Below are 13,864 nucleotides of genomic sequence, written 5' to 3' on the forward strand. Positions count from 1 at the left end.
TGAATTAAAGTTTAGTTCGCTAACTAAAGACTGCAGCGGCAGGTTTTAATTATCTATCACTGATCTGCTGAGAGCTTAGCCAGGTGACAGAAAAAATGCTGTTGTGATATCTTCCTGTAACCCTTGGACAGCTTAGCATAGAGTTATAAAACTTTTTGTCACGATATGTTATGAAGAATCAAGATTGAAGTAGAAATTGTAAGTGGTCCGAAGGTGTTGCAGATAAGTTCTGATCTAAAAAGGAAGGTCACAGGCAGAGTTCTTTTTTTTAAACAACTGTCTACTGTTGACAGTTGTTCCTTTCTTCATTTAAGGATATGCTGGAAGACAGAAGTGTACACTGAAAAGTTCAATTCCGGGTTCTGATGAATATTAGGTACCAAACGTTTCCGGCAAGTATTCACTTCCCAGTGTAAAAAGTATTTTGCACAAAAAAACATGAACTATATTTTGGATACTTCTGTAGTTCCGAGAGGCTAAACGTCTAGTAGCTTTAAAAACCCGCATAAATTCAAGCTGGGTGGTAGGACAAGTTGTTGTTCATGTGAACGCTTTCCTAGATAACCAGGAATTCAGGGCGCTACTGAAAGCGATAGGTTCCGTTATCTCCTGTAGTTGCTGAAAGCAGGTTTTCACAAAGTTTGGACCATCGCCGAAGGCCATCCTCAGCTTAGAGTCTTATATGTGAACTGGGGAACAGTTCGTTTTTTTGGGGTAACCGATCAAAGATGTTGACCTACATTTGATCTGTGGGGCATTTGTTCAAAATGTCAAGGTAGCTGTAATGCTACAACTTTTGTTTCCACACTTGCAAGCTTAGCAGGTCGCTTCACATATGCTAGCGATCAGTGTCACTCTTTTGGCTGATTGACTGTTCCTAATCTAGACCAAATATTCCCATTAAAAATCATCTCTATGATATTGTGGAAACCACAGCTTTTTGAAGAATTTTCCAGCTTTCCCTCTGGTACAGCGTTGGGTCAGGAAGAGTCAGGTTGAATTTAATTGGTTGCTGATTTAAAATATGCAAATTTTAAAGCAGTGTCACCAGGATCTATTAAGTATGTTTTAATGTAAATAAATGCATATGCGTGTGTATCGGTAGAATGTTATTTCGTGGAGTAACAGATATGTGTATATTTATATGTTTTTATTTCAGTTGATGATGCCGAACCGTGTCTTACTGTAAGTAAGGAGGGTTTCCCCCCTTTCTGTCTGTGTGAGCGATAAACAGTTTTATTAAGACTATACTTTCAGGGATCATTTCTATAGTTTTTAACTGAGGAAATGTGATTGAAAGTGTTTGGTCTTCGCTAACCATGATGAAGAATTGAAGTGTTCTCTTCTGAGCATGAAGTGAGTGAACAGTGTTGCATTTATGTAGCTGCTGTTTGCTATTGATGATCGTTCTTATTCCTTTCAAGAGGATTGGAGAAAGAGTACACAATCTGAGTGGTTAGCTACTTTATAGGGTGTAAGGAAGTCTATCCGTTCTTAATTTCTTGCTTAGTTTGTTATTTTTATAGTGTGCACTTTGGTTTATTTTTATTTAGCTGTTGAGTTCATGAATACTTAGTAGAAGCTGTTGAGCTTTTTTGGACTTGTGGTTTTTGCAAGAGCTTATCTTTGAAAAGCACTTCTCACCGTCAGTTGGTATTTTGGTATGTTATTTATAAAAAAAGGTTTGTTTTTTAGAAAGTTTGGGAGTGAAGAGTACTTTTTAAACGGACTGTGCGTATGAGCTATTTGTAGAGCCTAGGCTGCTGCAAGGCAACTACTGCTACTCAACGATTTAACACTCTTTCAATTCGACTGTTTAAAGAAACCTCCTAATGCTAGTTAAGCCTTTTAGACTAAGAGGAAGCGTATCACCCTGGCCACAGGTTATACAACTTACAAGGCTGCGGTGGATCTTAGACTGCTGAGGATAAAAAACTCCTCCTTTGGTATTTGCTAAAGTTTTCACAGGAATTTGTGGAGTGCAAAGCAGAAGTAAAGGACTGTGTATGTTTACTTATCATTATGAAATCTAGTGTGCTCAGCACAAAAACTTGCAGCTCCCAACTAGCCCCCGTACAGCCCCTACTACATCAAGGGCTTAATGTATTCGAACTTTGGAATTTGAAGGATCCATTGGGGAGAATGGAGTTGCAACAATAAAAAATAATGGTCAAAACGAGCCACCTGCTCCAGCAAGTACCATTTTCTTGGTTCTCCTGCTTTAACTCAGAATATTCTTAATTCATAGACTGGAATGTTGTGATATCAGAATAGACTTTCTACCTTGGGTATCACATTGATTAAATGCCCTATCCTCTCGATATAGAAGCTCAGCTTTAACTTGAGTCAAGAACTCAAACAGAGGGTATTTAAGGACCATTGTAGCCCCCTTTAGCGTTCCATTATGCTATATTCGAACACTGGAAGATTAGACCCTCATGTAGAGAATCGAAATATCATCCGTTTGTAAATAGTAGGATAAACCCTGTGCCTTGAAACTTCTAATGGTTCGAGCCCCGACTGCCACCATTTTGGATTTCCACCGTGCTGCGACGCCTAGGAAAAGACCTAGGTGGGCTGGCGCCAGACCGTAAATTGTGGAAGTTCACGGTGTGGTGACAGGCCAGGTGAATACCCATAGACTGTTCTTCTTGGTTATGCAAGAGTCTGGGGCATTGCCCGACTGGTTTTCCAGCCATGGCCTCTTTTTACGTAAAACTTACACAGTTAAGACCTTACTGTGATAGCCTTTTAGCCTGCCGCAAGAGGCAATGGCGACCAGGAACGGTCCCCTTTCCTCTGTTTGTCCCTAGCCTTCAACTTTAGTCTATCATGCTGAATTAAAGTTTAGTTCTCTAACCAAAGACTGCAGCGGCAGGTTTTAATTATCTATCACTGATCTGCTGAGAGCTTAGCCAGGTGACAGAAAAAATGCTGTTGTGATATCTTCCTGTAACCCTTGGACAGCTTAGCATAGAGTTATAAAACTTTTTGTTCGCGATATGTTATGAAGAATCAAGATTGAAGTAGAAATTGTAAGTGGTCCGAAGGTGTTGCAGATAAGTTCTGATCTAAAAAGGAAGGTCACAGGCAGAGTTTTTTTTAAACAACTGTCTACTGTTGACAGTTGTTCCTTTCTTCATTTAAGGATATGCTGGAAGACAGAAGTGTACACTGAAAAGTTCAATTCCGGGTTCTGATGAATATTAGGTACCAAACGTTTCCGGCAAGTATTCACTTCCCAGTGTAAAAAGTATTTTGCACAAAAAAACATAAACTATATTTTGGATACTTCTGTAGTTCCGAGAGGCTAAACGTCTAGTAGCTTTAAAAACCCGCATAAATTCAAGCTGGGTGGTAGGACAAGTTGTTGTTCATGTGAACGCTTTCCTAGATAACCAGGAATTCAGGGCGCTACTGAAAGCGATAGGTTCCGTTATCTCCTGTAGTTGCTGAAAGCAGGTTTTCACAAAGTTTGGACCATCGCCGAAGGCCATCCTCAGCTTAGAGTCTTATATGGAACTGGGGAACAGTTCGTTTTTTTGGGGTAACCGATCAAAGATGTTGACCTACATTTGATCTGTGGGGCAACTGTTCAAAATGTCAAGGTAGCTGTAATGCTACAACTTTTGTTTCCACACTTGGAAGCTTAGCAGGTCGCTTCACATATGCTAGCGATCAGTGTCACTCTTTTGGCTGATTGACTGTTCCTAATCTAGACCAAATATTCCCATTAAAAATCATCTCTATGATATTGTGGAAACCACAGTTTTTTGAAGAATTTTCCAGCTTTCCCTCTGGTACAGCGTTGGGTCAGGAAGAGTCAGGTTGAATTTAATTGGTTGCTGATTTAAAATATGCAAATTTTAAAGCAGTGTCACCAGGATCTATTAAGTATGTTTTAATGTAAATAAATGCATATGCGTGTGTATCGGTAGAATGTTATTTCGTGGAGTAACAGATATGTGTATATTTATATGTTTTTATTTCAGTTGATGATGCCGAACCGTGTCTTACTGTAAGTAAGGAGGGTTTCCCCCCTTTCTGTCTGTGTGAGCGATAAACAGTTTTATTAAGACTATACTTTCAGGGATCATTTCTATAGTTTTTAACTGAGGAAATGTGATTGAAAGTGTTTGGTCTTCGCTAACCACGATGAAGAATTGAAGTGTTCTCTTCTGAGCGTGTAGTGAGTGAACAGTGTTGCATTTATGTAGCTGCTGTTTGCTATTGATGATCGTTCTTATTCCTTTCAAGAGGATTGGAGAAAGAGTACACAATCTGAGTGGTTAGCTACTTTATAGGGTGTAAGGAAGTCTATCCGTTCTTAATTTCTTGCTTAGTTTGTTATTTTTATAGTGTGCACTTTGGTTTATTTTTATTTAGCTGTTGAGTTCATGAATACTTAGTAGAAGCTGTTGAGCTTTTTTGGACTTGTGGTTTTTGCAAGAGCTTATCTTTGAAAAGCACTTCTCACCGTCAGTTGGTATTTTGGTATGTTATTTATAAAAAAAGGTTTGTTTTTTAGAAAGTTTGGGAGTGAAGAGTACTTTTTAAACGGACTGTGCGTATGAGCTATTTGTAGAGCCTAGGCTGCTGCAAGGCAACTACTGCTACTCAACGATTTAACACTCTTTCAATTCGACTGTTTAAAGAAACCTCCTAATGCTAGTTAAGCCTTTTAGACTAAGAGGAAGCGTATCACCCTGGCCACAGGTTATACAACTTACAAGGCTGCGGTGGATCTTAGACTGCTGAGGATAAAAAACTCCTCCTTTGGTATTTGCTAAAGTTTTCACAGGAATTTGTGGAGTGCAAAGCAGAAGTAAAGGACTGTGTATGTTTACTTATCATTATGAAATCTAGTGTGCTCAGCACAAAAACTTGCAGCTCCCAACTAGCCCCCGTACAGCCCCTACTACATCAAGGGCTTAATGTATTCGAACTTTGGAATTTGAAGGATCCATTGGGGAGAATGGAGTTGCAACAATAAAAAATAATGGTCAAAACGAGCCACCTGCTCCAGCAAGTACCATTTTCTTGGTTCTCCTGCTTTAACTCAGAATATTCTTAATTCATAGACTGGAATGTTGTGATATCAGAATAGACTTTCTACCTCGGGTATCACATTGATTAAATGCCCTATCCTCTCGATATGGAAGCTCAGCTTTAACTTGAGTCAAGAACTCAAACAGAGGGTATTTAAGGACCATTGTAGCCCCCTTTAGCGTTCCATTATGCTATATTCGAACACTGGAAGATTAGACCCTCATGTAGAGAATCGAAATATCAGCCGTTTGTAAATAGTAGGATAAACCCTGTGCCTTGAAACTTCTAATGGTTCGAGCCCCGACTGCCACCATTTTGGATTTCCACCGTGCTGCGACGCCTAGGAAAAGACCTAGGTGGGCTGGCGCCAGACCGTAAATTGTGGAAGTTCACGGTGTGGTGATAGGCCAGGTGAATACCCATAGACTGTTCTTCTTGGTTATGCAAGAGTCTGGGGCATTGCCCGACTGGTTTTCCAGCCATGGCCTCTTTTTACGTAAAACTTACACAGTTAAGACCTTACTGTGATAGCCTTTTAGCCTGCCGCAAGAGGCAATGGCGACCAGGAACGGTCCCCTTTCCTCTGTTTGTCCCTAGCCTTCAACTTTAGTCTATCATGCTGAATTAAAGTTTAGTTCTCTAACCAAAGACTGCAGCGGCAGGTTTTAATTATCTATCACTGATCTGCTGAGAGCTTAGCCAGGTGACAGAAAAAATGCTGTTGTGATATCTTCCTGTAACCCTTGGACAGCTTAGCATAGAGTTATAAAACGTTTTGTTCGCGATATGTTATGAAGAATCAAGATTGAAGTAGAAATTGTAAGTGGTCCGAAGGTGTTGCAGATAAGTTCTGATCTAAAAAGGAAGGTCACAGGCAGAGTTTTTTTTTAAACAACTGTCTACTGTTGACAGTTGTTCCTTTCTTCATTTAAGGATATGCTGGAAGACAGAAGTGTACACTGAAAAGTTCAATTCCGGGTTCTGATGAATATTAGGTACCAAACGTTTCCGGCAAGTATTCACTTCCCAGTGTAAAAAGTATTTTGCACAAAAAAACATAAACTATATTTTGGATACTTCTGTAGTTCCGAGAGGCTAAACGTCTAGTAGCTTTAAAAACCCGCATAAATTCAAGCTGGGTGGTAGGACAAGTTGTTGTTCATGTGAACGCTTTCCTAGATAACCAGGAATTCAGGGCGCTACTGAAAGCGATAGGTTCCGTTATCTCCTGTAGTTGCTGAAAGCAGGTTTTCACAAAGTTTGGACCATCGCCGAAGGCCATCCTCAGCTTAGAGTCTTATATGTGAACTGGGGAACAGTTCGTTTTTTTGGGGTAACCGATCAAAGATGTTGACCTACATTTGATCTGTGGGGCATTTGTTCAAAATGTCAAGGTAGCTGTAATGCTACAACTTTTGTTTCCACACTTGCAAGCTTAGCAGGTCGCTTCACATATGCTAGCGATCAGTGTCACTCTTTTGGCTGATTGACTGTTCCTAATCTAGACCAAATATTCCCATTAAAAATCATCTCTATGATATTGTGGAAACCACAGTTTTTTGAAGAATTTTCCAGCTTTCCCTCTGGTACAGCGTTGGGTCAGGAAGAGTCAGGTTGAATTTAATTGGTTGCGGATTTAAAATATGCAAATTTTAAAGCAGTGTCACCAGGATCTATTAAGTATGTTTTAATGTAAATAAATGCATATGCGTGTGTATCGGTAGAATGTTATTTCGTGGAGTAACAGATATGTGTATATTTATATGTTTTTATTTCAGTTCATGATGCCGAACCGTGTCTTACTGTAAGTAAGGAGGGTTTCCCCCCTTTCTGTCTGTGTGAGCGATAAACAGTTTTATTAAGACTATACTTTCAGGGATCATTTCTATAGTTTTTAACTGAGGAAATGTGATTGAAAGTGTTTGATCTTCGCTAACCACGATGAAGAATTGAAGTGTTTTCTTCTGAGCGTGAAGTGAGTGAACAGTGTTGCATTTATGTAACTGCTGTTTGCTATTGATGATCGTTCTTATTCCTTTCAAGAGGATTGGAGAAAGAGTACACAATCTGAGTGGTTAGCTACTTTATAGGGTGTAAGGAAGTCTATCCGTTCTTAATTTCTTGCTTAGTTTGTTATTTTTATAGTGTGCACTTTGGTTTATTTTTATTTAGCTGTTGAGTTCATGAATACTTAGTAGAAGCTGTTGAGCTTTTTTGGACTTGTTGTTTTTGCAAGAGCTTATCTTTGAAAAGCACTTCTCACCGTCAGTTGGTATTTTGGTATGTTATTTATAAAAAAAGGTTTGTCTTTTAGAAAGTGGGGAGTGAAGAGTACTTTTTAAACGGACTGTGCGTATGAGCTATTTGTAGAGCCTAGGCTGCTGCAAGGCAACTACTGCTACTCAACGATTTAACACTCTTTCAATTCGACTGTTTAAAGAAACCTCCTAATGCTAGTTAAGCCTTTTAGACTAAGAGGAAGCGTATCACCCTGGCCACAGGTTATACAACTTACAAGGCTGCGGTGGATCTTAGACTGCTGAGGATAAAAAACTCCTCCTTTGGTATTTGCTAAAGTTTTCACAGGAATTTGTGGAGTGCAAAGCAGAAGTAAAGGACTGTGTATGTTTACTTATCATTATGAAATCTAGTGTGCTCAGCACAAAAACTTGCAGCTCCCAACTAGCCCCCGTACAGCCCCTACTACATCAAGGGCTTAATGTATTCGAACTTTGGAATTTGAAGGATCCATTGGGGAGAATGGAGTTGCAACAATAAAAAATAATGGTCAAAACGAGCCACCTGCTCCAGCAAGTACCATTTTCTTGGTTCTCCTGCTTTAACTCAGAATATTCTTAATTAATAGACTGGAATGTTGTGATATCAGAATAGACCTTCTACCTCGGGTATCACATTGATTAAATGCCCTATCCTCTCGATATAGAAGCTCAGCTTTAACTTGAGTCAAGAACTCAAACAGAGGGTATTTAAGGACCATTGTAGCCCCCTTTAGCGTTCCATTATGCTATATTCGAACACTGGAAGATTAGACCCTCATGTAGAGAATCGAAATATCAGCCGTTTGTAAATAGTAGGATAAACCCTGTGCCTTGAAACTTCTAATGGTTCGAGCCCCGACTGCCACCATTTTGGATTTCCACCGTGCTGCGACGCCTAGGAAAAGACCTAGGTGGGCTGGCGCCAGACCGTAAATTGTGGAAGTTCACGGTGTGGTGACAGGCCAGGTGAATACCCACAGACTGTTCTTCTTGGTTATGCAAGAGTCTGGGGCATTGCCCGACTGGTTTTCCAGCCATGGCCTCTTTTTACGTAAAACTTACACAGTTAAGACCTTACTGTGATAGCCTTTTAGCCTGCCGCAAGAGGCAATGGCGACCAGGAACGGTCCCCTTTCCTCTGTTTGTCCCTAGCCTTCAACTTTAGTCTATCATGCTGAATTAAAGTTTAGTTCTCTAACCAAAGACTGCAGCGGCAGGTTTTAATTATCTATCACTGATCTGCTGAGAGCTTAGCCAGGTGACAGAAAAAATGTTGTTGTGATATCTTCCTGTAACCCTTGGACAGCTTAGCATAGAGTTATAAAACTTTTTGTTCGCGATATGTTATGAAGAATCAAGATTGAAGTAGAAATTGTAAGTGGTCCGAAGGTGTTGCAGATAAGTTCTGATCTAAAAAGGAAGGTCACAGGCAGAGGTTTTTTTTTAAACAACTGTCTACTGTTGACAGTTGTTCCTTTCTTCATTTAAGGATATGCTGGAAGACAGAAGTGTACACTGAAAAGTTCAATTCCGGGTTCTGATGAATATTAGGTACCAAACATTTCCGGCAAGTATTCACTTCCCAGTGTAAAAAGTATTTTGCACAAAAAAACATAAACTATATTTTGGATACTTCTGTAGTTCCGAGAGGCTAAACGTCTAGTAGCTTTAAAAACCCGCATAAATTCAAGCTGGGTGGTAGGACAAGTTGTTGTTCATGTGAACGCTTTCCTAGATAACCAGGAATTCAGGGCGCTACTGAAAGCGATAGGTTCCGTTATCTCCTGTAGTTGCTGAAAGCAGGTTTTCACAAAGTTTGGACCATCGCTGAAGGCCATCCTCAGCTTAGAGTCTTATATGTGAACTGGGGAACAGTTCGTTTTTTTGGGGTAACCGATCAAAGATGTTGACCTACATTTGATCTGTGGGGCAACTGTTCAAAATGTCAAGGTAGCTGTAATGCTACAACTTTTGTTTCCACACTTGCAAGCTTAGCAGGTCGCTTCACATATGCTAGCGATCAGTGTCACTCTTTTGGCTGATTGACTGTTCCTAATCTAGACCAAATATTCCCATTAAAAATCATCTCTATGATATTGTGGAAACCGCAGTTTTTTGAAGAATTTTCCAGCTTTCCCTCTGGTACAGCGTTGGGTCAGGAAGAGTCAGGTTGAATTTAATTGGTTGCTGATTTAAAATATGCAAATTTTAAAGCAGTGTCACCAGGATCTATTAAGTATGTTTTAATGTAAATAAATGCATATGCGTGTGTATCGGTAGAATGTTATTTCGTGGAGTAACAGATATGTGTATATTTATATGTTTTTATTTCAGTTGATGATGCCGAACCGTGTCTTACTGTAAGTAAGGAGGGTTTCCCCCCTTTCTGTCTGTGTGAGCGATAAACAGTTTTATTAAGACTATACTTTCAGGGATCATTTCTATAGTTTTTAACTGAGGAAATGTGATTGAAAGTGTTTGGTCTTCGCTAACCATGATGAAGAATTGAAGTGTTCTCTTCTGAGCATGAAGTGAGTGAACAGTGTTGCATTTATGTAGCTGCTGTTTGCTATTGATGATCGTTCTTATTCCTTTCAAGAGGATTGGAGAAAGAGTACACAATCTGAGTGGTTAGCTACTTTATAGGGTATAAGGAAGTCTATCCGTTCTTAATTTCTTGCTTAGTTTGTTATTTTTATAGTGTGCACTTTGGTTTATTTTTATTTAGCTGTTGAGTTCATGAATACTTAGTAGAAGCTGTTGAGCTTTTTTGGACTTGTTGTTTTTGCAAGAGCTTATCTTTGAAAAGCACTTCTCACCGTCAGTTGGTATTTTGGTATGTTATTTATAAAAAAAGGTTTGTCTTTTAGAAAGTGGGGAGTGAAGAGTACTCTTTAAACGGACTGTGCGTATGAGCTATTTGTAGAGCCTAGGCTGCTGCAAGGGAACTACTGCTACTCAACGATTTAACACTCTTTCAATTCGACTGTTTAAAGGAACCTCCTAATGCTAGTTAAGCCTTTTAGACTAAGAGGAAGCGTATCACCCTGGTCACAGGTTATACAACTTACAAGGCTGCGGTGGATCTTAGACTGCTGAGGATAAAAAACTCCTCCTTTGGTATTTGCTAAAGTTTTCACAGGAATTTGTGGAGTGCAAAGCAGAAGTAAAGGACTGTGTATGTTTACTTATCATTATGAAATCTAGTGTGCTCAGCACAAAAACTTGCAGCTCCCAACTAGCCCCCGTACAGCCCCTAGTACATCAGGGGCTTAATTTATTCGAACTTTGGAATTTGAAGGATCCATTGGGGAGAATGGAGTTGCAACAATAAAAAATAATGGTCAAAACGAGCCACCTGCTCCAGCAAGTACCATTTTCTTGGTTCTCCTGCTTTAACTCAGAATATTCCTAATTCATAGACTGGAATGTTGTGATATCAGAATAGACTTTCTACCTCGGGTATCACATTGATTAAATGCCCTATCCTCTCGATATAGAAGCTCAGCTTTAACTTGAGTCAAGAACTCAAACAGAGGGTATTTAAGGACCATTGTAGCCCCCTTTAGCGTTCCATTATGCTATATTCGAACACTGGAAGATTAGACCCTCATGTAGAGAATCGAAATATCAGCCGTTTGTAAATAGTAGGATAAACCCTGTGCCTTGAAACTTCTAATGGTTCGAGCCCCGACTGCCACCATTTTGGATTTCCACCGTGCTGCGACGCCTAGGAAAAGAGCTAGGTGGGCTGGCGCCAGACCGTAAATTGTGGAAGTTCACGGTGTGGTGACAGGCCAGGTGAATACCCATAGACTGTTCTTCTTGGTTATGCAAGAGTCTGGGGCATTGCCTGACTGGTTTTCCAGCCATGGCCTCTTTTTACGTTAAACTTACACAGTTAAGACCTTATTGTGATAGCCTTTTAGCCTGCCGCAAGAGGCAATGGCGACCAGGAACGGTCCTCTTTCCTCTGTTTGTCCCTAGCCTTCAACTTTAGTCTATCATGCTGAATTAAAGTTTAGTTCGCTAACTAAAGACTGCAGCGGCAGGTTTTAATTATCTATCACTGATCTGCTGAGAGCTTAGCCAGGTGACAGAAAAAATGCTGTTGTGATATCTTCCTGTAACCCTTGGACAGCTTAGCATAGAGTTATAAAACTTTTTGTCACGATTTGTTATGAAGAATCAAGATTGAAGTAGAAATTGTAAGTGGTCCGAAGGTGTTGCAGATAAGTTCTGATCTAAAAAGGAAGGTCACAGGCAGAGTTCTTTTTTTTAAACAACTGTCTACTGTTGACAGTTGTTCCTTTCTTCATTTAAGGATATGCTGGAAGACAGAAGTGTACACTGAAAAGTTCAATTCCGGGTTCTGATGAATATTAGGTACCAAACGTTTCCGGCAAGTATTCACTTCCCAGTGTAAAAAGTATTTTGCACAAAAAAACATAAACTATATTTTGGATACTTCTGTAGTTCCGAGAGGCTAAACGTCTAGTAGCTTTAAAAACCCGCATAAATTCAAGCTGGGTGGTAGGACAAGTTGTTGTTCATGTGAACGCTTTCCTAGATAACCAGGAATTCAGGGCGCTACTGAAAGCGATAGGTTCCGTTATCTCCTGTAGTTGCTGAAAGCAGGTTTTCACAAAGTTTGGACCATCGCCGAAGGCCATCCTCAGCTTAGAGTCTTATATGTGAACTGGGGAACAGTTCGTTTTTTGGGGGTAACCGATCAAAGATGTTGACCTACATTTGATCTGTGGGGCAACTGTTCAAAATGTCAAGGTAGCTGTAATGCTACAACTTTTGTTTCCACACTTGCAAGCTTAGCAGGTCGCTTCACATATGCTAGCGATCAGTGTCACTCTTTTGGCTGATTGACTGTTCCTAATCTAGACCAAATATTCCCATTAAAAATCATCTCTATGATATTGTGGAAACCACAGCTTTTTGAAGAATTTTCCAGCTTTCCCTCTGGTACAGCGTTGGGTCAGGAAGAGTCAGGTTGAATTTAATTGGTTGCTGATTTAAAATATGCAAATTTTAAAGCAGTGTCACCAGGATCTATTAAGTATGTTTTAATGTAAATAAATGCATATGCGTGTGTATCGGTAGAATGTTATTTCGTGGAGTAACAGATATGTGTATATTTATATGTTTTTATTTCAGTTGATGATGCCGAACCGTGTCTTACTGTAAGTAAGGAGGGTTTCCCCCCTTTCTGTCTGTGTGAGCGATAAACAGTTTTATTAAGACTATACTTTCAGGGATCATTTCTATAGTTTTTAACTGAGGAAATGTGATTGAAAGTGTTTGGTCTTTGCTAACCACGATGAAGAATTGAAGTGTTCTCTTCTGAGCGTGAAGTGAGTGAACAGTGTTGCATTTATGTAGCTGCTGTTTGCTATTGATGATCGTTCTTATTCCTTTCAAGAGGATTGGAGAAAGAGTACACAATCTGAGTGGTTAGCTACTTTATAGGGTGTAAGGAAGTCTATCCGTTCTTAATTTCTTGCTTAGTTTGTTATTTTTATAGTGTGCACTTTGGTTTATTTTTATTTAGCTGTTGAGTTCATGAATACTTAGTAGAAGCTGTTGAGCTTTTTTGGACTTGTGGTTTTTGCAAGAGCTTATCTTTGAAAAGCACTTCTCACCGTCAGTTGGTATTTTGGTATGTTATTTATAAAAAAAGGTTTGTTTTTTAGAAAGTTTGGGAGTGAAGAGTACTTTTTAAACGGACTGTGCGTATGAGCTATTTGTAGAGCCTAGGCTGCTGCAAGGCAACTACTGCTACTCAACGATTTAACACTCTTTCAATTCGACTGTTTAAAGAAACCTCCTAATGCTAGTTAAGCCTTTTAGACTAAGAGGAAGCGTATCACCCTGGCCACAGGTTATACAACTTACAAGGCTGCGGTGGATCTTAGACTGCTGAGGATAAAAAACTCCTCCTTTGGTATTTGCTAAAGTTTTCACAGGAATTTGTGGAGTGCAAAGCAGAAGTAAAGGACTGTGTATGTTTACTTATCATTATGAAATCTAGTGTGCTCAGCACAAAAACTTGCAGCTCCCAACTAGCCCCCGTACAGCCCCTACTACATCAAGGGCTTAATGTATTCGAACTTTGGAATTTGAAGGATCCATTGGGGAGAATGGAGTTGCAACAATAAAAAATAATGGTCAAAACGAGCCACCTGCTCCAGCAAGTACCATTTTCTTGGTTCTCCTGCTTTAACTCAGAATATTCTTAATTCATAGACTGGAATGTTGTGATATCAGAATAGACTTTCTACCTCGGGTATCACATTGATTAAATGCCCTATCCTCTCGATATGGAAGCTCAGCTTTAACTTGAGTCAAGAACTCAAACAGAGGGTATTTAAGGACCATTGTAGCCCCCTTTAGCGTTCCATTATGCTATATTCGAACACTGGAAGATTAGACCCTCATGTAGAGAATCGAAATATCAGCCGTTTGTAAATAGTAGGATAAACCCTGTGCCTTGAAACTTCTAATGGTTCGAGCCCCGACTGCCA

General features: G+C 39.7%; 5 non-coding genes across 5 annotated transcripts; all 5 read left to right on the top strand.

Annotated features, from left to right (window-relative positions):
* The first annotated feature begins 1,241 nt into the window (after positions 1–1,241).
* On the top strand, positions 1,242–1,457 carry LOC147730151 (small nucleolar RNA U3). The gene has a single exon (XR_015308760.1). It is a non-coding gene; the product is annotated as a small nucleolar RNA U3 (small nucleolar RNA).
* Positions 1,458–4,074: 2,617 nt separating this feature from the next.
* Positions 4,075–4,290, top strand: LOC147730152 (small nucleolar RNA U3). The gene has a single exon (XR_015309129.1). It is a non-coding gene; the product is annotated as a small nucleolar RNA U3 (small nucleolar RNA).
* Positions 4,291–6,909: 2,619 nt separating this feature from the next.
* LOC147730153 (small nucleolar RNA U3) lies at positions 6,910–7,125 on the top strand. Its single transcript, XR_015309068.1, has one exon. It is a non-coding gene; the product is annotated as a small nucleolar RNA U3 (small nucleolar RNA).
* Positions 7,126–9,744: 2,619 nt separating this feature from the next.
* LOC147730154 (small nucleolar RNA U3) lies at positions 9,745–9,960 on the top strand. Its single transcript, XR_015308761.1, has one exon. It is a non-coding gene; the product is annotated as a small nucleolar RNA U3 (small nucleolar RNA).
* A 2,619-nt stretch (positions 9,961–12,579) lies between these two features.
* LOC147730155 (small nucleolar RNA U3) lies at positions 12,580–12,795 on the top strand. Its single transcript, XR_015309077.1, has one exon. It is a non-coding gene; the product is annotated as a small nucleolar RNA U3 (small nucleolar RNA).
* The last annotated feature ends 1,069 nt before the right edge of the window (positions 12,796–13,864 follow it).

Source organism: Lissotriton vulgaris, chromosome 2_1, assembly GCF_964263255.1.
Source record: "Lissotriton vulgaris chromosome 2_1, aLisVul1.2, whole genome shotgun sequence".
NCBI lineage: Eukaryota > Metazoa > Chordata > Amphibia > Caudata > Salamandridae > Lissotriton > Lissotriton vulgaris.